A 22,472-nucleotide genomic window follows, 5' to 3' on the forward strand; every position below is an offset into this window, starting at 1 on the left:
GGAGGCCGAAGATGAGATGAAGGGATGGAGTGGAGAGCTATATGAGAGAGGGGTGAGTGAGCTGGGGGAGGGCAGCGAAATGGCGGGGGCAGGGCGACATGGAGGCGATTTGTTTTTGGCCACCCCTTGCGGGATTAAGGCGTCTGGCAATAGATAGATAGATAGGAAAATAAAAAAATATGAAAATAAAGACTTTGGCCAAATGAGAAGGTTATTGCCAACGCTTCAAACGTTCAGACAATAGGAGATCCCACGAAGAAAATAATACTGTCAGGCAGAAACAGGGATAAATAGATAATATAAACCATAGTAATTAAGGAGTAAGAGGTGACTTTATTTATTATTATTTTTTTAGTATCATTTCGTCTGGCGGGCGCAGGAATGAAACGATAAAATGTGTCGTCGTTCTGAAGGGGTTAAGTTTGTTGTGTTGCCAGCCAAGTTTTTCTGAATATAAAATCCGGTCCTTTGCCAGAGAGAGAGAGAAAGAGAGAGAGAGAGAGAGAGAGCGCATATTATCCCACCACAACTTCCTCACTGACAGCTTAACCTCTTGTGTCTGGCTGTGGTTTCCTCCCCTGGATAAAATCGTCAGGGTGCAGCCACAATAACATGCAGAGTATCCCATCCCTTATGATTACCACACCTACCCTCGCTGCACCTACCGCCAGTGCCACTGCCATTAAAAAGGATCCTGATCCGGATCCGTGGATAGAGGATCCGGATCCGCCCCCAAATTTAATCAATTCTTTCTTTGTCCATGGTCCACCTTTCCACAAAATTTAATTGAAATTCACCGAGAACTTTTGGAGATATTGCGCAGGATACTCTGGATCCGGATCCGCCCCCAAATTTAATAATTTCTTCCTTGTCCTATGGCCTACCTTTCCACAAAATTTCATCAAAATCCGTACAAAACTTTTTGAGTAATCCTGCTAAGAGATCGCTGGATATAGGATCCTGATCCGGATCCGCCCCCAAATTTAATAATTTCTTTCTTAGTCCATGGCACACCCTTCCACAAACTTTAATTGAAATTCACTGAGAACTCTTGGAAATATTGTGTGGGATACTCCGGATCCGGATCCTGTGGCCCACTTTTCCACAGAATTTCATCAAAATCCGTTCGTAACTTTCTGAGTAATCCTGCTAACAGACAGACAGACAAACAAACAGACAGACAAACAAACAAACAAACGCGGGGTAAAACATAACCTCCTTGGCGGAGGTAACTACGAAAACAACTACCATAATTATCTCTCCGACGACTTTCATAATCATGGCTACCATCACTACCACAGTACCATCACATATACTAATAATACAACAGATTTGAACATCACAGCATTACTACTACAATTACCACCGCATTTATTACCACCATCCACTTTCCACCAGAACAACAGATACTACCACAACAACCACAGTTACCGCTTCATTTACCTCCCACCAGAACTAGTTGCTACCACCACAGCCACGACAACTATCGCTACCACCATCATCATCCTACACCATCACAGCTACCATCACCACCACACATACTGCAATCACAAACACCACCGCAACTATACCACAGCCACAACTTTCACAACTAACACCGTCGCTCCACACTCAGCCACAGTCACTGCAACACCTCCAGCCACCATATTCACCACAACTACCGCCACAACCACACCTATCACCATTTCTACCACCACAACCACACCTATCACCATTTCTACCACCATAGCCAAAACTGACACCATTTCCACCACCAACACACCAACTGCACCACCTCTATCGTATGTCCTTACCAATTTTCGAAGTTGAAAAATCATGACAGTCAATTAAACTTTGGTATATGTAGGGGAGGGTGGGGGGGAGGCGGGGTGGCATGAGAGAGGGGAGGGAAGAGCCAAAGGAGGGGGAGAGGGAGAGGTGGGGAAATGAGGGAAGGGAGAGAAGAAGATAGGAATGAGTGCGAGAGGAAGGGGAGGCAAGGGAGAGGGGTGAGAGGAGAAAAGGGAAGAGGAGATGAGAACAAGGACGATGAAAGAGTGTGTGAAATGGACAGGAGAAGGAAGAAGTACGAGAATGACAGGGAAGTGAAAAACGGAGTGGAAGTAAGTGGTAGACAGGGGAGGACGAGGAAGAGGAAGAAAGGGAAAAGAAAAATGAGGAGCAATGAAAGGATGAGGGAAAGAAGCGACAGGTAAGAGAAAGAGAGGTTAGTTGGGGGAGGAAATCAGTAAGTAGGAAAATGGGAGAGAAGAAAATGGAAAAGGTAAGAAAGAGAAGAATTGAGAAATAGAAAAGGTTAAGGAGAGAATAATAATATAGAGAAAGGCAGAAAAGGACTACAGAAGAAGGTAAAGAAGAAAAGGAACTGGAGGGGGAAGGAAAAAACAAAGTGCGAGAGAGAGAGAGAGAGAGAAGAAAGGAATACAATAGAATATAACGAAGAGAACTAGAAAGAGGACGAATAAGAGAATAAAAATCATAAAGGAGAAAAGGGAAAGATGGAGTAGAAAACAGAACAAAAGGAATACAGACTAAAGGGAAAGTAGTAAAAAAGAGAGAGAGAAGAAACAGAGTACAAAGGGAGCGAGAAGTAGTACAAAAGAGGAAAGGAAAGGCAATAGAAAACAAACAGCAGCAGACCTATTGACCCTGGCGAATGTGTTTGTGACAGGGTGAAAATGGAATGTGTGTGTGTGTGTGTGTGTGTGTGTGTGTGTGTGTGTGTGTGTGTGTGTGTGTGTGTGTGTGTGTGTGTGTGAGCGAGAGAGAGAGAGAGAGTAAAAAATCCTAACTCAATTTTGCACATTCACATTGAATGGAGAGATTCAGGCTAAGGCTTTTAACTCTTTCGATACTTCATTTGTATTTTATGTTGGCTGTTATCAGATGATTTTTTTTTTTTTTTTAGATGAGGTGAGAGTGCCCTTGTAGTGAAGGGGTAGTGGCTGTATGGAACCTGCCGAGTTGGAGAAGTCTCATGAAGCAATAATAAGTCGTTTGAAGGTAGTAAGAATAAAATGAAGTAAATGTCATATTAGCGATGTGGTTAATCTCATTAGTATCATGATTTCCTTTCAGAGATGAACAAACAACTGTGACGGCAGCAGTGACGAAACAAGGAAGTCGTCAGTATAATTAAAAGGTTAACCTTTTCAGTACGACGTGAATGTATTCAGACGATTCGTTCAGCTTAGTAAAGACCAATCGTGCTTAACAGGTTAATGAAGATTTTTTTTTTTTTTTTTAATGCCTCAGACTCTGAGTATAGGCTTAACAGCGTGTTTTGTAATGCCCAGCAGCCCTCCTACGTTCCACATTTCATCGCATATAACCATGTGACTTTTCGAATCCTTCTATTTGAAAAATTCACCCATAAGTGAATAAACAAATTCTTACAGGGCACAGCGAGGGGGAAAAATCAGAAGGAACACTGAGGGTGCAGCATCCGCACCCTTAAATTGTTCTTATGGCCGAACATTTAGCTTTGCCCTGTGACCTTGGCCTTCGATTGATGTCTCAAAATCTGATTACTTATTTCATTAGAGACCCCTAACCTTCTCACCTACTTTGGTTAAAATCGGATCAGAGCTGTTTAAATTAACCGTATCCCGTTACCTGGAACTTTGACCTCGTCATGTGAACTTCAAGTTTGACCTTTCCCTTCAACCTTCATCTTAGACTGATCGTTCTCAAAATCAGATCCTTTTATGTTTCCCTTACCCTGAGCCCTCCAAAACGTTTGGTCTAAGTCGGATAGAAACTGATTAAGTTGACCGTGCTGTGTCACCTTGACCTTTGGCATGTTCTTCAAAAAACCATAGGTCATCCGCTTGTCTGATCTTCAACTGTTCCACAAAGTTTGGTTCAGATCATATGAAAACTTACCGTAGCTATTTTCACACACACACACACACACACACACACACACACACACACACACACACACACACACACACACACACACACACACACACACACACACACAGGCGGGTCAAACTTGTCCATTACCTTTGACAAATTGTTCTCAAATTGGAATCCCTTCGCTCTTGCCGTGTCTTCCACCCTGCCGCCAGGGTTAATATAAACTGGGTAGCAAATGCTTGAGGTGATCTTACTGTGCGAAACTTTGGCCTAGCCCTGCATCCTTGACCTTTGACCTATCGTTCTTAAAGAGTGGGTCAGCTCCTGAGAAGGCCGTCAAAGCCTCCTCTATGTTTGGTTGAAATAAGAAAAAATATAAACTGTTTTAGACACTGCAAAGGAGAGAGAGAGAGAGAGAGAGAGAGAGTATAAAAAAATACCATGGGCTGTCTCTGAACAGCTACCAGCACCACCACCACCATCACCATCACCACCATCATCATCACCATCACCACCATCATCACCACAGTTACCATCAACACCATCATCAGCACCACAGCTGCCATTATCACAGCTACCATGACCACCACCACAACTACTATAACCACCTCACCTACCACCACCACCACCATCATCGTCATAGGTACCACCACTATTATCACTGCTACCATTACCACCATCACCATCACATCTAACACTACCACCACGACCACCACCATAATAACTACCACCACCACCACCATAATAACTACCACCACCACTATCGTCACAGGTTCCACTGCCACCCCCCTCCCCCCCACCACCACCATTTTCTGCTGAATAAAAATCGTCTGTTCGTAGCACCATTGAAGTAATAGACATTGGACTGCAGATGTACAACTCTGTGTGTCTGTCTGTCTGTCTGTCTGTCTCTCTCTCTCTCTCTCTCTCTCTCTCTCTCTCTCTCTCTCTCTCTCTCTCTCTCTCTCTCTCTCTCTCCCCAAAGACGTATTAAACTCCACGGAAATGCCCCGCCGTGTTTTCCACGTTCGCGTATTGCAATACCAATGAGGTTAATTATTAGGGTTCAGAACACCATCAGAAAATTCCAGTGGACATCAAATTGAAACTGGGCCATCTGGGACCCTGCCAAGTTTCATCAAATTTCATTTCCAGTTTTGGTTGCGCTATACACACACACACACACACACACACACACACACACACACGTATGTATATATTCATATATTATATATACACACAAAGAAGACCGTGCAAAGAGGGGGAAGAAAAAAGGAAAGCGAGAAGAGAAGAGAAACAGTAAAGAGAAGAGGAGGAAGAAAGGTCGTAAGAGTACTGAAAGTACCTGGGGAAAGAGACAGCGACTGTAGTGGAGAGGTGAATGAATGATTAAGAGAAGGGGAGATTACTGACAGGATAAGGCATAACAGACGGAGGAGGGAGAGGTGAAAAGGAAGGATAAATGATTGGGTAGGGGAGGATTGAAGAAAGAGATCTGCTTGATTAAACAAAAGGAAGATGAGTAAAAGAGAAAAAGATAGGGCAGGAAAGAAAAAGTGACACAGTGGGAAGATGGAAGGAAAGAAGAAAATAATGAAGTCGTAAGATGGAAAGAAATAATTGTAAATGTGATACGACAGGAGGGTGGAAGGAAAGTAAGGAAAGAAAACATTGAAGACAGTTCAAAGAAAAGGAGGAAGGAGGAGAAGGAAAGGAGAGAAAGAAAGGAAGGAAAGAAGAGGAATGAAGGTAACGGGGTAAGAGAGAGATTGTAAAAAAGGAAAAGTTATGAAATGTGTATGGGAGAAAATAAGAGAGGATGGGAGAGAAATAAAAAAATGACATAATAAGGACAATGAAGGAAATAAAAGAAGACAGTAAAAGGAAAAGCGCTGCAACAATATTTGAGCCAGAAAAGAGGGAGAAAGGAAGAAATTACGAGGATAATTGGGAAAGGAAATGTGGCAATAATTGAAAAAGAGAAAAGGAAAAATGTAGGCTGGAGAGGAAAGAGCTGGTGAGCATAAAAAGGAATGAAAGGGAAAAGCTGAAGAAAAACCAAAGACAGGAAAACGGAAAATAGTGAAAAAGAACAGAAAAAAATGTGAAACATATGAAAAGGGTAGGTAATAAAAAAATAGTGAGAAGAAAGAGGAAGAGTAAAAAAAAATAAAGATGAAATACAGAAGGGAAAACAATGTAAAGAAATTAGGAAAATGAAAATAAAAACCATCAAAGGACTCGATAATACAAGTAAAATGAGGGGGGAAGGAGAGAGAGAGAGAGAGACAGACAGACAGACAGAGAGAGAGAGAGAAGGAGGAGGAGGAGGAGGAGGAGAGAGAGGCAAGGGAATCTTTAAATGCTCAATTTTCCGGAGCTGCACCTAGCTAATTGGGCATCACCCCCTCCCCCCTTCCCCCCTCCCCTGTCTCTCTCTCTCCCTCTCTCTCTCTCACACACACACACACACACACACACACACACACACACACACACACACACACACACACACACACACACAATTTACAAATAGTATGTAGGAAGGTTGAGAGAGAGAGAGATAGATAGATAGATAGATAGAGAGAGAGAGAGAGAGAGAGAGAGAGAGAGAGAGAGAGAGATAGATAGAAGGAAGAAAGTCAAACATCATTACTTCCTGATGAGTTAGGAATTCATGCAGTTAGAATTCAAGGCAGAAAGAAGTAAGAAGCATGACAAGAAAAGGAAAGAGAGGAAAAGGCAGTGAAAAAATGAACAGAAATGATTAGCAGAAATTGATGCAGAAATAAAGGTTACTGGAATGAAGAATGAAGAGTGAATATACAAAATGATTATCAAAGGGGGGAATGATACAGGGAATATGTGTAAGAAGAAAGTAAGCTAATATGTTGATTTTTGCGTGGCTAATACTTTAATGGCTTTTCAACTCTCCTGTAGAAATAGTAAGAAGGATCGCTGTCATTAAGTAAGAGGAAGTAACCAATGAAGTAAATGAACAATAAAAAGGAAAAATTAATCAAGAAAATGATAAAGAAAGAAGAATAGTAAAGTAATTGAACAATAATAAGGATAAATTAATAAAAAAAATGATAAAGAGGGCGGAAGAATAGTAAAGTACAAGAAAATTTATATAAGCTACAGAGGCAGCATTTATGAGGAAGAGCTTGGACATTTCGGCAAGTTTGCTTCATTTATGTAAGTACATAAATTTGCTTGGAATCTCGGCTCGTGAACAGAATGAATCACAGAGCAAACAGTCTTGATGTCCCGTTCAAATCGAATTCTTATCGAGCCGAAAGACGTCCTAATCCGTACAGGACACTTTGTTGTAATGGAATGATTGTTTGGGTGTGTGGTGGTTTTGCGTCCGTCTGCAGGTGGTTACTTGGCCGTCTTTCAGCACGTTCTGGACTCTAAACTGATTATAAAGGCCGTAATAGAAGATCTGAGAAAGGTGGCTTTAAATGTTGGATAGCTACATACAGTACTGTACATGGCGGTTGTCAGGATAATCGGCTCGGAAAAAAAGGTATGAGGCCGCGGAAAAGAACTTTGGTTAGAACGAAGGGGTGGGGTGGAAGGAGAACACCAAGAAGAAACATAAAAAAAATAAATAAATAAATAAAATCCTTCCGGAAATGGAAAAATCCTGAAAAAGAAAGCCTCGATAATGGTATAAACAAGAGGTAACTCTGAATGTTGAAAATTTGAAGAGAAAGGAAGAATGACAGGAAAGTTGTACGAAGGGGGAAAAAATTCTTACAGTCTGAATTAGTGGTTTATAAATCATTCATGTTGCATCACAACTGATTCATATCTTTAGGGTAAATAATTCGCATACGGTCTCTCTCTCTCTCTCTCTCTCTCTCTCTCTCTCTCTCTCTCTCTCTCATATATATATATATATGTTTAATTATTTATCCTTCGTCAGTCCCTTCACTGCCGGAGTGCTGTCTTGATATGAACACAGTCATCTGGTAGTAGTAAGTATGAAACATAAAGTACGTATGCGAAAGAAAAGCTTCAGAAAATAATTATTTTGGAAATAATGAGAAAGGAAGAATTAAACAGAATAAAGGAAGAATTGATACAGGCAAGAGTGAATGTAAGAAAGGAAGAATGATAAAAGGACAGAAGGACACAACGGAAGAAGTATTAAAAAAAATATTTGTTTGGCATTTGTCGTCAGGCAGTCTTGAGCTAACGGCAGATTAAGTAAAAATAATCACAAAAAGAAAAGGCAGTGAAGCATGTGAATAAGAAAAATAATAAGAATAATGGAAGAATGAATGAAGTGAGAATGAAGAATTAATGCAGAAAATGACAATGGAACGATAAAGAAATAAAAAATGGTGGAAGAAAGAGTGGCCAAGAAGTAAGAAACGAAAGTAAAGCTTCTTGCACTTTGAAACTCTCGGCAGAAAAAAGTAAGACAGATCACCTTCACGCAGAAGAATATTTACAGGAAAAAGAAGATACGGTAATGAGGTAAAGAAACAACAACAAAAATTGGAACCGGTAAACACAGGAAGAATGAAACGAAATAGAAAACGTAGGAAGGAACAGCTCTTATAGAAAATGATGGAGCGATATGGGAAGAACGATGGAGGAAAGGAGGAGTAAGAAGGAAGGCACAATATCATTAATTTTTGTTGGGCTAATATCTTCATGCAATTTAAAGTTTGGGTTATAAGGTGGGGCTTCGTGGAGGAGGAGGAGGAGGAGGAGGAGGGATGGTAATAAGAGGTGATGGAGGAGAAATGGGGAATGATGATGACAGGAGAGGGAGGAGGAAGCGTGGTAAAGGAAGACTCCAAAGTTACAAAATGAAGAAAGTGGAGAGAAGGAGAGAATGAAGAAGAAATCGAGTTAAGATGGAGAGGGATGAGGGGATAGAGGGAAAGGAGTAGGACAAGTACGAGGACAGTGGAGAAAGAAGAAATGGTGGAGGAGGAGGAAGAGGATCAAGAGAGAGGAGTGGTGGAAGACCGCCGAGAGGAAGCAAATGGAGACAAATGTCGGAGAGTAACAAACGAAGATAAAGGAGAGAGAGAGAGAGAGGGAGAGAGAGAGAGTTATTAACCCTAAGAGTACGAGAGATTACCCAGTTTATGTAGAGTGAAATAAATGGCATCGTACTGAAGTGGTTAAGGGGAGGGTGAATTAGTGAGGCGAAAGAAGGAATGCAAAGAGAAGGAGAAGGTAACGAGAGAAGAGAAGGAAGAGGAGGGATGAAAGGAAGGAGGGGAGGAGAAAAAGAAGAAGGAGAAAGAAAAGAAAGTGGAAAGACGGAGGGGAGAGAAAGCGAGAGTGATGTTCAGGAAGAGGAGGAGGAAGAGTTATATGAAATGGGAGCAAGAGGACGGGAGAGGAAGAGGGAGACAGGAGGGAGTAGGAGGGAGGTAAGAGAATGAACAGTGTGAATAATAGATGAAAGGGCTGGAAGACGAGAGAGAGAGAGAGAGAGAGAGAGAGAGAGAGACGCGTAGGAAACGACAAGGGAAAGGAAGAGACAAGGAAAGAAAAGGAAGGAGATAAAATAAAGAGATAGACTGAAGATGAAGAGGAAAAGAAAGAGATGAAAAGGAAAAGGAAAGGAGAGGAGAGGAACGGATGAGAAAAAGGAGAAAAAAGGGGTGAAAAGGGAAAAAAATGATGACGAATAGGACGAGAAAGGAAGAGGAAGAGGGTAGTGAGGAGAGAAGGATAGGAAAGTGAGGGAGGATAAAATGAGAGAGAAGGGAAAGACTGAGAGGAAGGAGAGGGGTGATGAATGGGAAGGAAAAGGTGAACAGGGGAGGAAAGATGAAGTGGAAGGTGAAGAGAGATGAAGAGGGAGGGGAGGGAAGATGAAGAGGAGGAGGGAGGAGGGGAAGGGCCAGAAATAACGCTCCCCAAATTAATTAAGGAAGAGATTGCACGCACTATCGACTTTACGCTGATCAGGGGGGAGGGGGAGGAGGAGGAGGAGGAGGAGGAGGAGGAGGAATGGAAGGGAAGGGAAAGGAAGGAAGGGGAAATGGAGAGTGAAAGGGAAGGGAAGAGGAGGAGGAGAAGAGGAAGGGAAGGGAAAAGGGAAGGAAGGGGGAGGAAAGGGAAAGGAAGGGAAGGGGAGGAAAGGGAAAGGAAGGAAATAGTAAGGAACCGTTTGGGAGGAAAGTGTAACGAAGAGGAAAGTGGAGAAAGAAAGAGGCGAAGGAGAAAGAAACGGGAGGGGATGAGGGTAATGAAGATGGGAGGAGAGAAGGAAGGAATGACAGAGATGGAAAGGTCATAAAAGAAAAAAAAAAGAGGAAGAAGGGAAGGAGAGAGGAAGGGAGGGAATATATAAGAAGGGAAGTAGAAGAAAGCAAGGGAGAGAAGTAAATGGAAATTGAGAGTGTTAGAGGGGAGAACGGAAGGAACGAATAAGAAGGAAAGGAAAAGGAGGGAAAAGAATAAATAAACCGAAGGTGAAGGGAAAAGGATTGAAAGAGGTAGAGGAGGAGAAGGGAGTGAAAGGAAGGAAATGGAAAATTATTATAATTTAGGAGAGAAATAGAATTTGAAAGAAGAAAAAAGAGAGTAGGAAAGATAGTGACAAAAGGAGGGAGGATGATAGCATTAGGAAAAACAGGGAGAGTAGGAAAGGAATTGATGGAAAGGAATGAATGACAAGAGGAAATAGTGGAGGTGGAAATGGTGGGAAGAAAAGAGGGAAGGGAAGAGGAACTGAGGCAATGAAGGAAAAGAATGGAAAGAAAAGAATGAGGAAGTACGGGAAGGAAAGAATGAGGAAGTTCGGGAAGGAAGAACACACACACACTTCTTTATCAACCCTTCAGTCCAAGGAGTTTTTATTTTACTTTTGCTGCCTCTGTATGATTTTTATTAGTTTAAGAAAGATGCGTTATAGGGAATAGATAAATAAAAGCTCTTTGAACCATCTCCCGTTCGAAGAGTCTCTGGGCTGAATAAAATCGTCTGATGGGTGCGAGAATTTCATATAAAAGACGATATGTAGTCAGGTGGTTGAGGTAAATTTCTGCGAGCGGGGAGATATGGTCCGACGTAAGTAGAAAGAAGAGTCGCATATAATTGTCAGACGTTAAGCCTGATCTGTGTGTGTGTGTGTGTGTGTGTGTGTGTGTGTGTGTGTGTGTGTGTGTGTGTGTGTGTGTTCTATTTTCTTGTTCAGACGCCTGACGTTAGCCGAAGTAAAATGCAAAGTAGGTAATTAGCCTTTTGGAGAATAACAATAATATGGCTGTATATCCTCTCTATAGCACCTTTTCGTAACTGTGTCATTTTCTTGTGTTAATTTCTTGTTACTGTTTGGCATGGAAGATAGGGAGTTGAATATCTGAGGGCAGGTTAAAGTGGGTAGATTGCAGTTAGCTTCAGACCTGCTAAAAAAGGATAAGGGATAGAAGGTAAGAGATGAGCAGTCAGGGAATGGGAAAGTACACGTCTGACTTAAAGCATAGATCAGGTTACTGTGCTTGGTTGTGAGGTGGGAACAAGAAACTTTTTGATCCCATAATTTTTTTGGTTGTGTAGATTAGTTACTTTATATTTTTTTATTTTTTCCCTTTTTGTAGGAGCTGCCTCATATGGGTCAGTAGGTGTTATTTATTTATTAATTGTTTTTTTATGTTTCAACTTCACTCCGAGGATGTCATTATTTTCCTGGCTGCTGCTGGACGATTTTAATCTTCGTAGACGTTTAACTTCACAACGAGGATGCTCTCCTGAGTTGAGCAGAATTTTTTGGTAGCAACGCGAAGAAAGTATAAATGAGTTTTAAAAATTACAGTAGATTAAAGAAGCTCTCAATAGGTCGTAAAAGGTTACAGAAAGCAATAAAATCGTTAAAGGTCACGAGAAATAAAAGACACAAAACCAGGCGGTAGAAGTGCAGCAAAAGGTCAAAAAATGCCACACAAGGCCAACATTTACCCAGCCATTCGCCCCGTCATCCACGCCTTTATTGCCCCATCAGGAGCGTAGGCACCCGGGGCTAGGCTACACAGGCCAGACACTGAAGGCTGTTGGTCTAATCTCCTTCCCTTGAACGTAATTTTGGGGACAGTAAGCTCCACCCATCCCCTGGACTTAAGCCCTAAAAGGTCACATCTGGTTAAAAAGCCACAAAAAGTGTTAAAATGATGTCAAAATTGAAGGTGAAACTGGCTAGAAACAGTTTCAGAAGCTGTAAAAATGTCACTAAGTATAAATGAGGTCAGGAGGGGTTAAACAAGGCGATGGAAGGTCGGGGAAGATAACTATGGCGTAAAAAGAGGCAATGGAAGGTTAAAAATTGTAGCTGAGGTCTAGGGCAGTAAAAAGTAAAAACGGTGTCATTAAATATTATAAAAAGAGAAAAGTCCTAAGAATAAAACACACACACACACACACACACACACACACACACACACACACACACACACACACACACACACACACACACACACGCTTCCAAAAGAACCACGCCAATTCAGACCAAGGTTCAGATTTGAGACAACCCCATTCAGCCCTATTGACATAAACATTCGAATTTTGCTAAATACAGATATATATATTATGCAACATTCGCGAAATTTTCCCGAACAGGAGGGATCAGATAAAGCCTTCATAAACCCCTTCAGTACAAAATGTCTTCCGTGGGTTGACTGTAATCGATGATAGAAAGAATGGCAGAGTTGAGACGTCATCGCAGGCAAGAAATCAGCAAAGGAATGCCTTGAAAATACTGAGACGTTAATGATCAGTTTGTGGAATATAAGGGCAGAGTTTATTAACTGAAAAGTATTAGATGTTAAAAGAGAGAGAGAGAGAGAGAGAGAGAGACACACACACACACACACACACACACACACACACACACACACACACACACACACACACACACACACAAAAGGTTTAAAAATGTCACACAAAACCAAAAGATCACACAGTGTCAATAGATGAAAGGGTTGAAAAATCAGAATAAGTCTACAGAATTAACGCGAAAAATGTCATAAAAAGACCACGAAAGACTGGAGAAAGTCATTTAAGTTCAAACAAAGTCACAGTAGCTTATGCAGAGAAACAAGGCAGAGAAGGTTCTAAATGGCAGAAAAAGTCATAAAAGGTCATAGGAACCACACAAGGCCACAAAAGGTCACAACATAAAAGTTTAGGAAAGGCCATGATGGTCTGAAAAGCCACAAAATATTAGGAAAGACCACAAAAGTAATTTAAAAAAAAACACATGCGGCCATTGAAAAGGTATAAAAGGTCATAGAAAGCCATGAAGGATCACAACGAGCCACTGATGATCATAGAAGGCCGTAAAAGGTTTTTAAAAGGCTATAGAAAGGTTATAAAGGTTTAGAAAAGGCCCCAGACGATGCTTAAGAGTCAAACAAAGGTAATAAAATACAAGATTACTTAGGAAAGGCTGTTGTATATCAGAAAAAGCTAATAATGGCTAGAGAAGGTTAGAAAAGGCCATAAGACTGGAATGTCACTCAGCCATATTGCAGAACTTCTGTCTATCAGAATTCTTTCATTCCCCGAACTGCATCTCTCTGGAACTCGCTTCCCCAGAGTTGTTTCCTTCCAAATTTCAACCCACAGCTGTTCAAGTCTAACTGTTACAGATATTTTATGAACAGAGGACACCAGTAATCTGGTGTATGGATTATTTTTTTTATTCATTTATTTTTCCTCCGTTCTGTTATTTAAAAAGAAAAAAAGTCGGTGAAGGTTAGAAAATGTAAGGGGAAAAAGTTATTATAGGTCAGAAAAGGGACTGCGCAAAGTGTGACCTAGTTTCATTCAGAGGGCGGGGTGGGGTGAATGGGGCGAGCGGGAATTAAAGGAGCGTTTTGGAAATATTGAGGATCGTTGAGGCGGGAATGATCAGTTTGTGGAATAAAAGGAACGAGTTTATGAGCAGGAGGAGGGAACGAAAAGGAGCAGGGGAGGAGGAGGAGGAGGAGGAGGAGGAAGAAGAAGAAGAGGAGGAGGAGGAGGAGAAATTTGAGAGGGGAAGAGGAGAAAGTAAAATTAAAGGAAGATTAGAAGGAGTAGGGAAAAATATAAGTGTGGAGAAGGAGCGGCATTATGTCCGTACTGTAGGTACCAACATTAACAAAATCGATAGCAGTAGGAAGAATGAAAGTGAAATGAAATGGGTGTATAACAGCAGGCAGGTCGTGTCATTTAGTATCGTTCAGTAGACGTAGGGGTCCGAGGCTAGGCTAGAGTAGTTCAGACCATGCTGTAACGCCATCAGTACTAGGAGTCCTGTTGCAGCTTATTTCACTCATCGGAAAAAAATGACAGTACTACGGCTATACATATTTCCGTAGCACTTCTTCGTGACTGTCATCAAAGTCTGCTCTCGTTGTAATGCTACAGATCAGCACTCATGAAGGAGAGATGGCAAGTTGAGTAAAAAGATCATAGACTGTATAATCGTGTGGGATAACAAACAGTAAAACGTAGTATTAATAGAGCTGGAAGGATGAGTGGAGAATGTGTCACCCCTTCAATAGAGAGTGGTCTTTCTTAAGCAGAATAAAATTGTGCCAAGGTAACAGGAATCAGGTAACAACAGTGTCCTGGTGCAGAAGCGGTGTAGGATGGTTGTCCGGCTTGTGTCCCTGGTGGCAGTACATGATCGAAAAACTTTTATTCGCCTCCACGGAATTCGACCCACGCATGGTGCTGGCGAACATGGAAGGGGGGCAAATTAAGTTTTATCTCCTTTATTACGGCAATTTTTATTTTCTTTTATTCATACTCCCTGCAGACGATTCTATTCAGTTGAGGACGATTTCAAGCTATTATCCATTAACCCTAACTTGGCTTAGGTTTTCGTCCTTTTGTAGCTTATTTCTTGTAAGTCAGTGACAGAACTAGACATTACTACGGCACTACATCTTCCCACAGCACTTCTTTGTTAGTAACACCATTTCCTAGGGTGAATCTCTTGTTAAAGCTCAGAAATTAGGATGGAGAGGTGAAAAATTTACGCCCATTCAAAGTGAACAGAGTAAGATTCTTAAATACAAGAGTTCTTTCCTAAGTTGAACTTTGGTTGGTTAGCGTTGTAACAAAAAAAAAAAAAAAAAAAAAAAACCGACTGTGTAAGAGGCTTGGTCTGTCTCCACTGGTGTTGCCTGCGACAGGAAGAGGGAGAGGACGATAAAGAATGGAAATGGACATATAAGATGGAAAGGAAGAGGAAGGGGACGATGAAGAAAGGAAAAAGAGATATAAGATGGAAAGAAACGAGAAAGGGACGACAAAGAAAGGAAATGGAGATATAAGATGGAAAGGAAGAGGAAGAGTAAACGGAGGAGGAAGAAGAGGATAGTAATAGAAAGAGGAAGAAAGGAGAATAAACGTGATGATGCTTATGATTGCGATGTTGGAGGAGAAAGAAAAAAGTAAATTAAAGAAAAAAAAAAAGAAGGGGAGGATATGGATTAGAGTTGTCATAAAAATACTGTTGATACTTGTATAGTAATATTTCTTATTATATATATCATGAAAAGAGATTTAATTTACTTTTTATATTTTTCAGGTAAGCGTGAGAACAAGCCTTGCCCATCGCAGAAAGGTAAAGGAAAACAGATGAGGGCGCTTTATTTATTTTCATCCATATCGATACTGTTAGTGTTGCTAATGGTGGTGGTGGTGGTGGTGGTGATGATGATGATGATGATGATGATGATGATAGTGGTGGTGGTGGTGGTGGTGGTGGTGGTGATAATAATGATAGTGGTGGTGGTGGTGATGGTGGTGGTGATGGTGGTAGGATGGTGATGATGACGTTGATGATGATGAAAAAAGACGAAGGAAAGGAAACAAAATGTGAAAAAGATGGGAACAGAGAAGGAGGAGGATAAGAAGAGGATAATTAAGATGGGAAAAAAAAACGAGGAAAGGAGGAGGAGGATCATTGGATAATACGAAAAACAGGAAAAAGGAAAATAAAGGACACGAGGAGGAAGAGGATAAGAAGATTAAGAGGAGGAAGAGGAGAAAGAGGCTACTAAGAAAAAGGAGAGAAAGAAAACCAGGTAATAGGAGAAGGATAGTGAATGAGTGAGAAAGGAAAAAAAAAGATAAAGAGGAAGAGGAGGAGGTAGGGATCAAAAAGAAGGAGGAAGAGGAAAAGCTCGATGATCTGAAAGGGAAGGAGGTAGAGGAAAAGAAAGGAAAAATGCGATAATGAAGAAAATAGGAGGCGGAGAAGAAAAAGAGGAGAAGGAAAAGGAGCAAAAGTGAGAGAAGAAAGAGAAGAAGACGAGGAGTAGGAAAGAGGATGACAAGGAGTGGAAGAAAATACAGTGTTGTCGTTTTGTTAATGAAGTCACTGCAATATGAAGGAGGGAAGCAGGTGGAGGAAGAATGGAAGGAGGTGGAGGAGCGGGAGGGGGAGGGGAAGAAGGGGGAGGAGGAGGAGAGGAAGGGGGGAGGGGAAGGAGGAGGAGACGAAATGGGGGAAGAGGAGGAGGAGGAGCGGAAAGGGGAAGGGCAGGAGGAGACGAAGTGGAAAAAGAGGAGGAAACGAAATGGAGGAAGAGGAAGAAAAGATGGAGGGAGAGACATAAGGGAGGAAAGAGACGAGGAAAATCAGTGGAAGGAAGAAGAAAAGACGGAGAGGGGAGACGAGGAGGAAGAGGAGAGGGAGAGATAAACACGGAGGAAAAGAAAAAGAAAGATTGAGAAACGAGGAAGTAGGATAAGGCAGGAGGAGAGAGAACTGGGATTAAGGAAGAGAGAGAGAGAGAGAATATTTTAGGACCAGATGAGAAAGGAAATAAAAAGAGGGATAACGAAGGGTGAAGGGGAGACGGAGAATATTAAAGCAAGAAAGGAATGGAGGGAAGTAAAGTAAGCAAGGAAGAAATTAAAGGAATAGAGTAGGCTATAGGGAAAGAAGGGAATAGGTAAGAAAGAAATTAGGAAAGGAAATGGTAGAAATGTAGGAGAAATGAAGGATGGAGGCAAAACAGTGAAGGAAGGATAGGAGTTAAGGGAATGGGAAAGAAAGGGAAATGAAAAGTAGGAAGTGGAAGGAACAGAGAAGGAATGATAGATGGATATGGTAGGAAATGAAGAAAATAATGATGGAAAGAATAAATGAAGACGAAAAATGGGATAGAGAATTGAAAGGAAAATGTGCAAGAAATGGGGAAGAAGGAAGACAAAAAATGGAGGAGATATTAAAGATGGAAGAAAGTGAAAAAAAATGGGGGAGAAAAAAAAAACGGAAATGAAGTAAAGGGAAGAAGGAAGGAAAGCAGGAGATGAAAGGAATAGGGAAGAATGGAAAATGTGGAAGGAAGAAGTGAAAAAGAGAAATGAATGAAGGAAACGAATCTTAGAAATATGTTAAAAGAGAGATTGAAGGAAATGAACGGAATGAGGAAGGAAAAAATGAATGGGATGAAAGAAAATGAAAGACTGAAGGATTAGAAAGGAGAAAGAAAGGAGGAAAATTAATGAAATGGGAGGGCAAAGAGGGGATGGAAGGAAGTGAAAAGAAGGAAGAAGGATGGGAAGAGGGAGGGGAAGAAATAAGGGAGGCAGATAGGAGGAAGGAAAGAAAGGAAGAGTAAGAAGGAAAAGAGGAGAAAGAGGAAAGCAGAATCAGGTGGAGGGAGGGACGCTCATTTCAGAATATATATAATTATTTCGTCCCTTCTTAAATCCTTTTTTTCACCTTCTGAATAGTTGAGCAGCGGCTCCTCCTCCTCCTCCTCCTCCTCCTCCTCCTCCTCAAAATCTCTTTATCACTGCCTCCGTGCTGATAGCGAGTGCGTTTAAACTTACTTCTGAGAACCATTCCTTATCTTGGCCAAAGCTTCTACATGCCTTCCCCCCCCACCCCCCACCCTGCCACCTTCTTCTTGTCCTCTTCTTTGATTTTCCTGTTAGTTCTTTTTTTTTTATGTCAGTCTTCATTACTCTCCGTCTCTTCCTTCTACCCTCTTGCTCTCCCCCCTCCTTCTTTTGTCTCCCCCTCCGCCTCCTTTCATCATTATTTTCTCCTTTCATTGTGACCATCACGATCATAATGCCTCTCCTTTTCATACTGTTTGCCATTATTAACATCACATTGACTTTTTTCTCCATCGTTCTTTTATGCCATCATCATCATCATCATCATCATCATCATCATCATCATCATCATCATAATTCATTAGCAGCAGCAGCAACAGTATATCCAGCAGTGGCACCATACTACTCTATACCTTGTAACCTCGAGCTCATCTTCTCTGCTCAAATCCCCTCCTTTCATCAGCTTCACCATCTTATTTAGAAACCATCGCAATAGCCCTCACATCCCGGGTACGTCTTTTTTGCCCAACTTTTTTTTCACATGTCAGTCGCGACCGAATTGTAGGGGTTGACATAAAATCTTCTGGTGGCAGCAAGAATAAGTATTAAAGTTCAATTCATACTGAAGGGGTTAGCCTACTAGAAACTATGCCCCAGTGTGTATCATTGTGGTCTAATGGCCGCAAGAATTAGAAAAAAAAAAAAAAACTAAGGAAATATTCAGTCTACCACTTTTTTTTTTTTTCTAAAGCCTCCAGTATCCCGCACTCTCTCTCGATACCTCAGAAATTTGCCACAGGATCTCCTAATGCTTCACAGTATCTCACAGTGTCTCACAGTACCTCATACCTCATTGGGTAATATATCACGGTATCTCTCAATGTACAGCAGGCATTACACCTCAGTCTCTCTGAAGCATCTCACAGTATCTAACATTATTTCACATTATTTCTAGTACAGCGACTGCCTGCCAAATTAGTGTTATAGGCGTTGCTAACAGTGACTCGGTGATTAGATTTTGCACCCGTGAGAGAGAGAGAGAGAGAGAGAGAGAGACCTTAAGCCCATCAGCCGGAAGACATCTTTATTATGTTTTATTCTTGTTACACTTAAACAGTAGTATTCAGTTCAGGAAGAGCTTCTTTGTAGTGAAGAATTTAAGGTAGGTTATAAGTAAATGCTCCCTCCAGTGTCAAAAGTCTCTTCTTAAGAATATAATACAGTAGGTGTCTTTACGCAGCCCGAAATCGTTAAATGAAGACCTTATCGCCACAACCTCAGCAAAGTAAGACCGTTTGAGATATCTTTTAAAAATAATAGCCAATGCTGTATTGCCCTTGTGTTAGGCCAAGGCATAGAAGGACCAATGGCTGGCTAAACTCCAGTGGTCCAGATCAGTGAAGCCTTGGGCCATCCTAAATATCTCACAGCGTTTACCTGACAAAAGAATCACGGGCTGTTTCGAACCTTACTTTAACGCACGGTATTTTCCGACCTGAAGCTTCTACCACGAAACCATCCAGGCATCTTATATATTAAATGTCTATCTATCAGTCTGTCTATCTATCTATCTTCCTATCTGTCTGTCTGTCTTTCTGTATCTCTATATCTATCTATCTGTCTGTCTATCTATCTATCTCTCTAGCTATATCTATATATGTCTATCCATCTCTCTCTCTCTCTCTCTCTCTCTCTCTCTCTCTCTCTCTGTATATATATAAGGGTGTCTAGGAAATGGCAGCAGCTGCCTACTCAGCATCCATAGCCTATATCAGTCACCCGTACAGTTGCAGCTTGTACTGGGGTCATGTCATTTAGTAGTTCCCAGCATGGACGATATCGCACCCCAGTGGCAGTTTTTTATATCAAAGAGCGTAATAAAGTGGTCAGTGGGCGACAGGGGGATGATGAACACTGAAGGGTGGCAGGGCAGTGCTCAGGTGTAATGTTTACAACACTTGTATTACATTTCATGCTTTGACATCCATCCGGCACACGACTGCCAACCTGGGGACGTAAGATAGAAATCTGTGCTTCCCGACACCCCTAAAATTATTTGCATATTCCATCCACAGAAAATCCTTTCATTTATTTTGATGATCCATGTTATGTGATTTTTAGTTAAGAACAAATCCTTGATGGATATCCTTGCACCATACGGGATATAGAACATAAAGTGTATCTATATAAAATGTGATTGTGAGGTCACGAGAACCTTGGTTACTTTAATAGGGGCGCCGGGCTGAGAAAGGATGATAAAGCCAGACTCCCAAGCCAGACATAGCCACCGGCCGTCTCAGCTGCACTCAACCCACTCTCCTCCCTTCCCCCCGTCTTGCCTCATGTCCACGCCTCCTTCCCCACCACCCTTATATTATCTCAGCTGCATTTCAGCCACACTTCACCCCTCGTCCCCCACTCCCACTTACTTCATGTTCACATTCTTCATTCTCGGCTATCCCACCACCAGCCCTATGTCCTCACCCCACGTCTCTAAATCCCCCACCTCATGTCCACACCCCTACCGCTTACCCACGCCCCTCACCCGCCTCAGCCACCTACCACACAGCCACCACAAAATACGTCACAACACCCCTTCCAGCCACTACTTAGCCAGCCCGCATGACCCCGCCAGTGGGAGGAGCTGCAAAACATTCTTCTAAGAATTCCTTACTTGGGTAAATCTGAGAGAGAGAGAGAGAGAGAGAGTGAGAGAGAGAGAAAACTGCGACTGCTGTGTTATGGGAAGCCAGAATGAGAGTAGGCCTAACCAAATTACTCTATGTTCCTAAGCCTAAGTACTGCAGGCAGGTCATTGTTCCTTGCAACTTTCTCTTTACTGTCTGGTACGATAGTATTTATTTCTCAGTACTTGTGTCCTCTACTCCTGCTTTTTATTTATTTGCTCCTGGCTAGTTTTTTCTGTGCTCCTTGTTACCCAGTTTTTCTAGGTTAATTTTTTTTTTTTTTTTTAATCTTCCTGGTTACATCTTTTTCATCATAACAGCTGATTTTTTCACTTCTTCTAACTGTTTTACTCGATTGCTTTTTTTCCTTACATCAAGCTGTTGTTCCAAATTTACGTTTTTTTTTCTTTTACTATTTGCCACATGGTTTCTCACTTTTTGGCACTTTTTTCTTTAGTCTTTGCTTATTTTTCATTGCTGATTTTTTTCCTCTACTCTTTGCCACATTTTTCTCGACTGATGATCTCCCATTCCTACTTCCTTCCTATACTTCTATACAGTTCACGCTTCTACACTCTTCACACTTATTTCTCCATTAGCCACACTTATTTCTCTGCTCCCCATCCATTTTCTGTACTCTTTGCTTATTATATCTAATTATTCCCTTTTCTTTACTCTTTGCTAGTCTTTTACTCTTTGTTATGTACTTCTCTCCTTCCGGCGACTTTTCCTTTACTATTTCCTACCTTTCCTTGACTCGTAGCTACTCTCTTCCCTACTCTTGATTACTTTTCTTTATTCCTGGCATAATTTACATTACTTCTGGCTAGTTTTGTTACTGCTAACGTCTTTTCAAATTCCTACCTACTTTTCTTTGTTTCTTGCTATTTTCCTTTACTCTTCGCTACCATTTTTCTTTATTCGTCGGTACTACATTTAGTCTTTATTTCTACTGTAGGTAACTTTTCTTTACCCCTTTTTTTTATTGCTGTCCAATTGTCACCTGTTCCTTGCTACTTAGTCTTTACCACATGTTACTTTTTCTTTACTTGTTCGTTTTTTCCTCCTTCTGCGTCTTTTACTTTGCATCGTTTACTTTTTTTTTCTTTTTTTCTTTTTTCACTGTCTGCGGCTCATCCTTTGCCTTTGTAACGGCTTCAGTACGATGGGTCTCTGAAGGTAAATTTTATCGTCATGCGTTAGGTGGCAGGAATGAATACTAATAATAATAATCATCATCAGTAATAATAATAATAATGATGATAATAATAATAATAATAGTAATAATAATAATAATAATAGTTAAAATGATGATGATACTGCTACTGCTGCTACTGCTACTGCTACTACTACTACTAATAATGATGATAATAATAATAATAACAGTATCACTACGAACGGTTTTAAGCTGCATATATTTGTTTAGGTTTAATTATCAAGAACAAACTGAAGTACTCGTACTCATATATATTTTTTGCCTATATTCTTATTTTATCCATTTACTCTCGCTCTTCCCCACACCCCTTCTTCACCCCCACTGTCTGTCCCTCCCCCCATCTCTTTCTCTTCTCCCCACTCTCCTCCTCCTCTACCCCCACTGTCTGACCCTTCCCCCATCCCTTCCTCCTCTCCCCACTCCTCTCCCCTCCGTGCTCCTCAGTATACAAGGGGCGTCTTCTTTACCTCCTCTTTGCTGTCATTACCAGCTGCTATTATATACCTTCTTTAAAAACATACCCCTCCCTCCCTCACTCACTCCCACTCTCTCTTCATCTCTCCTTGCTCCTCTCATTCCCTCCTTTCTTGTACCACCTCTCCACGCATCCTCCCCCACCTCCTTTCCTACATCCTACCTTCTCTCTCTCTCTCTCTCTCTCTCTCTCTCTCTCTCTCTCTCTCTCTCTCTCTCTCTCTCTCTCTCTTTCGTAGCATTACATTCCTTCCTTCATCTCATTATTTCACTCTTCCATAACATCCCTCCTTCGTTAACCTTACCTCCGTCCCTCCCTTCGTTCTTCCCTCCCCTCCTCCTTCCTCCCCCTCCTCATTCCTTCCTTTCCTTCTTTGATCTCTCTTTCCTCCCTTCGTTCTTACGCG

This window comes from Coenobita brevimanus, chromosome 29 (genome assembly GCF_032717465.1).
Source record: "Coenobita brevimanus isolate Jiangsu-jjx chromosome 29, ASM3271746v2, whole genome shotgun sequence".
Classification (NCBI taxonomy): domain Eukaryota; kingdom Metazoa; phylum Arthropoda; class Malacostraca; order Decapoda; family Coenobitidae; genus Coenobita; species Coenobita brevimanus.